We start from the raw sequence: 8,743 nt of genomic DNA, 5'->3' as shown, positions 1-8,743 counted from the left end.
ACACACACACACACACACACACACACACACACACACACACACACACACACGCTAGTCAAAAACATCAGAGCATCTTTTTAAAAATTAACTTAAACCTCGGTGTGGTGGCTTACTCCTTTAATCCCAGCACTCAGGAGGCAGAGGCAGGCAGATCTCTGTGAGTTCGAGTCCAGCCTTGTCTACCAAGGAAGTTCCAGGACAGCCAGCATCGTTACACAGGGAAACTTTGTCTTGAAAAAAAAAACAAAACAAAACAAAAACAAAACAAAAACAAGAAAATGAAAATAATACTCCAGGCAAATCAGAGTGAGGACAAGTGTTGTTTCTTGCATCTCTAGTGGCAAGACGTATTTCTAAGTGTGCCACAAAGCTATCACTAGAGCAGTTTGCTGCTGGGGCTCGAAGATAAGGGAAAAAAATTCAAACAAAACTTCTGCAAAGGAGAATTACTTCTAGCCCAAGGAGACTGAAAGCAAGAGGTTCACAGGCAGAGGGTCAGAAAAGAACCCGAAGGGCTGGCCTTGAATACAAAGAAATGTGTGCTGGGGTTTCTTCCAACAATGGATGCTCCTTAAGAGCAAATATCCAAAAACCAGAGCTCTGTCTCCACTGAAAACGTCTCAGAAACATGATGGCCAAGTGGGAGGGAAAAGCAAACTACCAAAGGATACAATAGGGGCCAGCTGCGTATCTTTCAGGACTATTGGGTAAGACGCCGCCTTGTTCATGGCTGTGATGTAGCAAAATCAGACAGGAGGGACCACAGGGCAAGAGTTACCCTGCATGTGCCCAGGCAGAGAAAAGAGGAGAAGGCGCTTGAGCTGGTAAATGTTATAGTTTATCTGTTTTAAAGGTGTATTTTTTTTTTAAATGTGTCTTCATGAGAGCAGTGCATGTGCTGACCAGAAGAGGGCGCTGGGTCCCCGGTGGTGGCGGGAGTTAGTGCATACTGGGAACCTAACTGAGGTCCTTTGCAGTACATGATCTTAATCACCAGCTCCGTCTGTTTGTAAGACCCGTCTTGCCGTATAGTCTAGGATGACCTCAAACTCATGGTCTTCTTACTTCATCCTCTAGAGGGCTGGAATGACAGGTGTGCATCTTGTGGGACTTAAAAGCTAATTGGTCCTTCCCTTCCTCCTCCGTCCTCCCTCCCTCTTTCCTCTTTTATTTTTATTTTGAGACCGAGTTGCCTGCATAATCTTGGCAAGCCTGAACTCTCTGTGTAGACCAAGCTGGACTAAAACTCACAGCAATCCCCCTGCCTCTGCCTCCCAAGTCCCTTTGACTCATCTTAAAAAAAAAAAAAAAATCATTAAAAAAATCCAACTAAAATGACCAACCACCAAAAGGAGTCTGGAGTCTGGAGTGATTTTGATATGCACATCGTTTCCCACTTCAATCCTTTAACGGCTTTCCGTTGTCCTTAGATATAATTCAGAGTCTTTAAAGAAATTAATGAGACTTTTTATACTTACCTGTTGCATACGAGGGTGGGGCAAAAGGTATGGGCCTCCTACCTTTTTCTATTTGAAATAAATATTCTCTACTCAAAAAAATGTCAAAGTTCCTGCGGTTGGTGGTCCCTGTTTTGTAATCCCAGCATTCAGGAGGCTGAGGCAGGAAAGTCATAAGTTCGAGGGCAGCCTCAGCTACATAGTGAGTCCGAAGGCGAGCCTGGGACGCGGAATGAAATCCTGAAGCCCCCTCCACTCCAACCCCCACCGCAGCAAATGTCTTTCAAAGAGGAAACAAGCAACGGAAGTATTAAAAGAACCACGGACACGGAAGGATGGAAGGCAGCCATACAAGAAGTAGGCGCTTCCTTCCGCCTGCGGAAGTGAGAGCCGTGTAAGGGTCCTGAGGCGGGAGGCAGGTGGGAGGAGCCAGGAGGTAGGCTGACTTCCTGACCGAGCCGCCCAGAGACTAAGGAGGAGGCCAAGAAGTCAGACAGGTGAAAGGGGCCCTCAGGAGGGGCTCTGGGCGGCAAGGTGAGCCCTTTGCTTTGTTGTCACAAGGGATGAAGTGGAGCCAGGGTAGGGCCTAAAGCCAAGAGGTCCCTGGCCGGACTTGGATGTTCACAGGCTCTCAGAGTGTGGCGGGGATGGAAGCCGACCAAGGCGGGACCAGGTCTGGACGTGAGGCTGGAGGCTGGTGAGGGGTAGGGAGACATCCCTTGGGCTGGGCATCCGGGTTCCAAAGGCAGGGTTGACTCTGCGCTCTCCATCAGGGCCCACAAGCACCCTCGGCCTGCAGAGGTGGCTGTCACAAGAGCAAGCCCTGCGCTGCAATGTTCGGTCATTTCCCGTCTTGAGGCCAGGCAGGCTTCCCAGCATCCGCTGAGGAGCCCTGTCCCTGCGCGGGCCTAGGGGAAACCCCTTGCCTACGAGCAGATAGCTCACCAGGCCAGGGGGGACCTTGCCCGAGCTCACCCACAGCTGTGGGCCGGGCGGGATGGAGCCTGACTTGGTGTGCAGGGTTACACTGGGGAAGTCCCCGCACACGGGGGTCAGAGGATGCTTCTGGGGCAGGAACCGAGGCTTAGAGACTGGGTGGGGGAGGGCAGGAAGAGGCCTTCCACCCCTCGGCTGCGGTTCCCCCCAAACTTCCGCCCCAGGCCAGTTCTTCCCAGCCTCAGCCTGACACCCACCTCCACCCCAGTGCTCAGGTTCCGCCCAGGGGCTCTCCTGGGTCCTGGGGGAGTGGAGGGGGGGAAGCCCAGGGTGTTCAGACTCGTTTCGTTGCTTTGCTGGTTTGTTTCGAAGGCAGGTTCCCACTCCGTTCGCCAGCCCGGCCTGCGACGCCATCACGCGGCCCGAGCTTGGCCTCGAACCCACGGCAGTCCTCCTGCCTCAGCCTCTCCAGTGCTGGGATGTCGGGCGCGCTCCCTCACGCCGGGCCCGGGCTGCTCCTCGCCATAAAATTTCCTTCCGTCCGTCGGTCGCTGCAGGTCTCCCAGCCGCACTCTTCCCCAGGCAGCTAGGCCGAGGCCCGCGCTCGCCGCCAGGCCCCCTCCCGGCGGGGGCGGCGCCGTGACGCGCGGGGCGGGCGCAGGAAGGGGGGGGGGGGTCGCTGACGCCGGGGGGGCCCCCGCGGGGGCCGGCGCCTTTGGGGGGGGGGGGGGGGGGGGGCGGCGGGGTCCGGTGGGGGCGGCGGCCGTGGCAGGCGAGGCCCGGGAGGCCCAGCTCCGCGCAGCCGGCCGGGTCCTGCCCTGCAGCCGGGGCGCCGCATCCATGTTCGAGTGAGCACGGGGCCTCGGGGTAGGGCGGCGCGATGGGGCCGGGGCGAGGGGCGGGAGCGGGCTTCCCGAGCGAGCGAGCTCGTGCGCGCAGGAGCGACCCCGGTGGGGACCGAGGGCGCGGACACGTGTCCCGGGGTGCCTGGGGGCTTGCAGGCTCGGCGGCGAGGCCCGGGATACGGACGGATAGCGGGGCGCGCCCCCAGGCCTGGATCGCCCCTCCTGGGGGAGCCCCGACGCTGCCCCCGGGACCACCGCGAGCAGCCCCTCCCCCCCACCACGCAGCACCGGGCAGGCCCCGCAGCTCCTGGGGTCCGTGGTCCTTGTTTGTGGTGGCGGCTGGGAGAGGGAGCTTCTTGGAGCCTGAGGTCTCGGTGGGTTGTGGGGGGTCGTGTGTGTTTCCCACCTGACCCCCCACACCCCACCCCTACCCCCGCCTGGTCCCCCTTCCCCTGCGGGTTTCCGTTTGTGATTGTGTCCTGGAAGGAACTGGTCTCTGCGTGGTTGTGAGTGTGTGTGTGTGTGTGTGTTTAACAGCTGGGATCCTTTGGGGCAGTGTTTGTGTGGCTGACTGTGTGTTAGCTGTCATGTTGCATGTGAGGGCCATCAACCAGGTCGAGGGCATCTAGGGCTCGTGGACCTGCTGTCTGTGTGTCTCGTTTTCTCTGTGGCACCATGTGCAAATTACACCTCCTCAGCCTGTGCCTCATTGTAATTTTGGGGTGTCTTGAGGCGGGTTTGGGGCGCCCAGCGTAGAGCATCCCACTTCAGTCCCTTGGGCTGGCTGTGTTTGTAGTTCGCCATGGTTTACACCTGTGAGTTACCGACGTGGGGGCTCTCAGTGTGACATCCGTGTGTGTGTGTGTGTGTGTGTGTGTGTGTGTGTGTGTACGCATGCTTGGGGCTCCGCAGCTGTGTGTGTGTGCCTTGCCGCCGACACTTGAAAGTCTTTGGACTCAGTGGACAGGTAGAAACTGTGTGTGTCCGTCTGTGACAAGGCTGTGTGTCTGGGGCTCTGTGGGTGGCCCGTTCACCTCTGCTTCTGTCCGAGGGGAAGTTCCCTTCCGTCTGTGTGTAGCATTGTTACTGTCCCTGTGAAACTCTGTGTCTCCTAGACCCTTTGTCTGTGAGGAGAGACAGAGAGACCCCTTGCGGCTCTCTCGGCTGAGGACCCTCCCTCCTGGGACGTCGGGTGTAACCTTAACTGCTTTGTAAAACCTGCCCCGGGCCTGGCTTCTGGTACAGCGGTATTCCCGAGTCTGTCTGTCCCCCCCCCGCCCCCACCCCACAAACCCCGGGGCTCTGGGGATGTCAGGGTCTCTGCCACTGTGACCTGATCATTCCATTCCTTGGCTCTCAAGACAGCTGGCCTTTGCTTTGTTTTTTCTGCCGGATGACTTACCTTCCCTTAGGGATGTATGTCTAGGTCACTGGGCCCCATGACGAGGTGATGTGTGAGTAGGTTTGTTGTGGGTGTTGCTGTTGTTCTGGTGTCTCTTCAAAACTTGTCTGTGGCGGTAGCTTCTCTCGGACTGCCTGTATCTCTCTGGGTTTGGAATTGTGGGGTTCTTTGTGACTGTAGCATATTTGTGCTGTGTGTGTGTGTAACTTCCCTGGCGTTTGTGTACGGATATGACATACTTACAATGCTGTGGCTGTTTATGCTGTGACAACGCTGTGTGTGTGTGGAAGACCGACGGACAGGTGGGAGAGACAGACCTCTCGCACCCGAAGGCCAGTTTGCCTGTGGCCCCTTGCCTCCCCAGCCGGCTTTCCCTTTCCGTCACACCTGAGTGTGCTCTTGCCCCTCTGGGCAGAGGCGGTGTCTGAGGCCCCGGAAGCTGGAGCATCTGCACAGTGAAAACTCCATTCTCTTCCTAGTCCCCGCCCCTTAACGGTCCCCCTCTCGCCACTTCTGACCCCTCCCTTCCCTCTGCCAGGACTGGCTGGCTGGCTCTCTCGCCCTTCCTTGAGAACTTCCCTCTTTGTCCCATCCAGGACTGGGAATTGGGGGGGGGGGAATGAGCCTGGCTCCTCTGAACCTCCAGTATGCCCTCAAGTGGACCTGGGCGAGCAGGGCTGGGGTTTACCTTCTCCCTAGAACATGCCAGCGGTCCAGGGTCTTCAGGCCTGCCTTGGGAGCCCACATGTCCCTGGCTTGCCGGCCACCCACTATTCTCAGACCTGCCGGCCTCGGAACGCTCTGTCCTGAGAGTCTAGTACCGTCTTCCCCCACACTTTGCCAGCTCTGTTCTTTGTCCTCTGCCCTCGGCCTCAGTGAGCCTTGCCCAGCCTTATAAGCCTTTGCAGTCTGGCTCACTTAAGAAATCCTCTCTGCTCCTAATTATTCCATCAGAATTCAGCGTGCATCAGGTTTGAAGTTGAGGTTTCCAGTGGGGTGGGGGGTTGGTTGGAAGAGAAATTTACAAGTTTTCGTTTCAGTTTTGTTTCTGTGTTTTGTTTTGGGGCAATCTCTGTGATCCTGGAGGGCATGTCCCCCACGTTTGGGTGGGTGCCCTGTACTGACTCACACCCCCAGCTCCTCCCTGGTGATCCTCTAGGCAGTCTGCTGAGGAGCCGTGCCCTGAGCCCCTCAGCCGTGGGTTCAAGGCCCTTTGGCTACACACCCCCAACTCTGGAGTCCTTAAGACAGAACCTTGCTTTGCGGCCTACGCTGCTCTCGAACCCGTGATCCTCCTGCCTCAGCCCAGAGCTCTGCATTAACAGGCGTGCCCCACCACCTCTGGCTGGCCTCTGGATGCTGATGGTGGCAGTGTTCTGGGGGCTGTGCTGAACTTTATACGGATGGCAGGTTCTGGAGGCCATTGTCCTAATTTCAGTGTCTTTTTTTTCTGATGGTCTGGCCCCCCTGGTTAGCATAGGCAAATAGTGAGTTGTCACTCGGTTTCGGCAGCTGTGGGAAAGAGAAGGCTGTCATCCATGGCTTCTTTGTCCCTTTGTCTTACATATCATTTCTGCCCCAAGTTGCTCCAGGAGGTAAGAACACCAGGTGAAATCTCGGCTAGGGCAGATGCTAGCCCAAGGCCTCACAGGGAAACGTTGATGGTTCTGACACTGGAGGCCTTTGAGTCCAAATGTGGATGAATCCAGGCTGTGTGTGTGTGTGTGTGAGAGAGAGAGAGAACAAGCAAGCCTGATCACTTGGCTCAGGTAATGGTGATGCCTCCTCATGGGCACCTGTCTAGACGATGGGGAAGAGAGATGGGGAGCAGGGGCCCGAGGAGGGGAGGGTGGGCACATGCCGACGGCAGATGCTCTGAGAACAGAGAAGGCGGGGGGGGGGGGGGTCGGCGAAGGGTTATGTGATTTCAGATAGAACGTGTCTGTCGAAACGTGGGGGAGAGTTCCCCCTACGTCCAGTGGGGGAAGGGCACGTGGTGCAGAGGGAAGAAAGAAGGCGGGAGGCAGAATAGAGGTAGCTCCACTCATGAGGGCCGAGGAGGAGCCGTGGGCTTTTGTGGGGGAAGGAGGGTGGGAGAGCCTGACAGCCATGAAGCCTCTGACCTGCTCAGTGTGCGAGCAGGCTTTCTCGGGCTGTAAATTGGGATAGACCGAGTTCAGGCCCTATGCCATGGTGAACAGAGTCACCGAGTTGGCCCCGGGGGAGCGGTAACGGCTTAGGCCACTGTTTATGCCTTTTTATTTAGCCACATAATTTATTAAATGAATTTACTGCGTAAGAATCACGTGAGCACTCCCTTGCACCCCATCCGGGCAGGGCTGAGTGGGAGACAGCCTGAGGCTCATCTCCAGAAGCCCATAGAGCTGTTATCAGAGAAAAGCCGACAGCTGGGGCGGCTGCTGCCCCAGCAGAGTATGGGGACCCTACAGATGGGAGAAGAGTGCACCCGAGCCTTGGAGTGTGCATAAGAATTTGTAAGGCCCAGGCATGGGGGTGTGGCCTGTAAGCCTATTGAGCACGAACTTTTCAGTGATTTCTTGGTATGAGTACAAAAGCAACTCCAGACAGACCCTTGATTAAAAAACTGTTCACCAAAAACATCAGCCAGACATGGTGGCACAGGCCTGTTATCCCAGCCACTATTTGGGGGGGGGGGGGTGGCTGAGGCAGGACAATCAAAAGTTCAGTTCCAGTCTAGACTACTGAGTGAGTTCAGAGCCAATTTGTACAACTTACTGAGAGATCCTGCCTCAAAATAAAAAGTATGAGGTCTGGGATTGTGGCTCAGTGGTGGAGCACCTGCCTAGAATCCCCCAGTGAGGGGCTGGGGTGTGGCTCAGTGGTGGAGCACCTGCCTAGAATCCCCCAGTGAAAGGCTAGGGGGTGTGCTTAGTGGTAAAATGTCCACTGAACATACACCAGGTTCTAGGTTCAATTTCCAGCTCAGCAACAAAAAGCAAAAAACAAAAACAAAAACCAGCTTCAGGGCAAAGAGGAGCAAGGGCACTGTGAACCAGGGGGGACTGGCTAGTACTAAAGACTACAGACAGGAGACACATTGGAAGACACTTCCTAGGGGGTGGCAAGATGGCCTCGTGGGTAATGGTGCTTGCCCCTAAACCCAACCACCTATGTTGTTCCCGGGATCCACAGAGTAGAAGGAGAAACTATTCTTAGAACTATTCCTGAATGAGGAGATCCCACTTGCACTCAAATAGATCTGTGTCTCCGGAGTTAGAATCTTTCCCAGAAATCAGCGGTGCCCCCTGCTGCGGGTACCTCGGGCTTGCAGCCTCAGTCTCCACTGTTAAAGGTCACAGGACCAAGCACACAGAGTGTGCTTGACATAATCCGTATAAGGAGTCAACAATGATGTCCCTTTAAAGTCCCCGCCGCTCAACCCTCGCTGCCCTTATTGCGGTTAGTGTTTGCACAGTTACCAGAATGTTCTGTTTGCTTAACGTCCGCCTCCGGCGGGAGGTTAGCTCAAGAGAACCGAGCGGTGTTTCAGGTCTCTGTTAGCGCTGGTCCCGGCCGGCTCAGGGCTGTTCATTCAGCCCAGCAGTGTTTATTAAGCATTAATCGTGTGCCCAGTCTGCCCCGTCTCTAGCTTAGGTGCTAAGGATACAGATAGCAACCAAGACTTCTTCAGGTTTGCAGTTTAAGGCAGGCAATAAACAATCTGGAAAAACAAAGGAACAGGGTGTGTGCAGACAGTGTGGGTGGGTGAAGAGGGAGGGGCCTCTTTCAGATCAAGGGACATGGAGGGGGAGTGCTGAGGAATGAGATGGAGGCAATTACATCAAAGACGAGTGTGGGCTTTTCAGGTGGAGGGAACCACGGAGGCGGGCGCCCTGCCCCTGTCGCAACAGGTGGGAATGACCCTGGGGAGCTTAAGGGACGAGAGGAGGCTGGGGTGACCTGGACGGAGGAGGAATATGAAGCCAGGGAAGTGTCAGGACCAGGTCACATCCAAGTCAGGACTTGGTGGCTACCTGAAGCAAGGAGCAGCCAGGGTAGGGCTTAAGAGAATCCCGAGCTTCCTCTGCTGGCCACCAGCTTCCTCTTCGGTGAGGAAAGCC

At 56.0% G+C, this 8,743-nt stretch overlaps 1 long non-coding RNA gene across 1 annotated transcript; it reads right to left on the bottom strand.

Moving 5' to 3' along the window:
- Positions 1–816: 816 nt before the first annotated feature.
- On the bottom strand, positions 817–2,988 carry LOC129684791 (uncharacterized). The gene is made up of 2 exons (XR_008721395.1): positions 2,651–2,988; positions 817–1,081 (listed from the first exon to the last, which is right to left on the bottom strand). It is a non-coding gene; the product is annotated as an uncharacterized LOC129684791 (long non-coding RNA).
- Between the last annotated feature and the right edge of the window lie 5,755 nt (positions 2,989–8,743).

Source organism: Psammomys obesus, unplaced genomic scaffold (assembly GCF_907164565.1).
Source record: "Psammomys obesus unplaced genomic scaffold, mPsaObe1.curated_primary_1811, whole genome shotgun sequence".
NCBI lineage: Eukaryota > Metazoa > Chordata > Mammalia > Rodentia > Muridae > Psammomys > Psammomys obesus.
The sequence above is the reverse complement of the archived record's forward strand: the minus strand, read 5'-3'. Positions and strand labels throughout refer to the sequence as shown.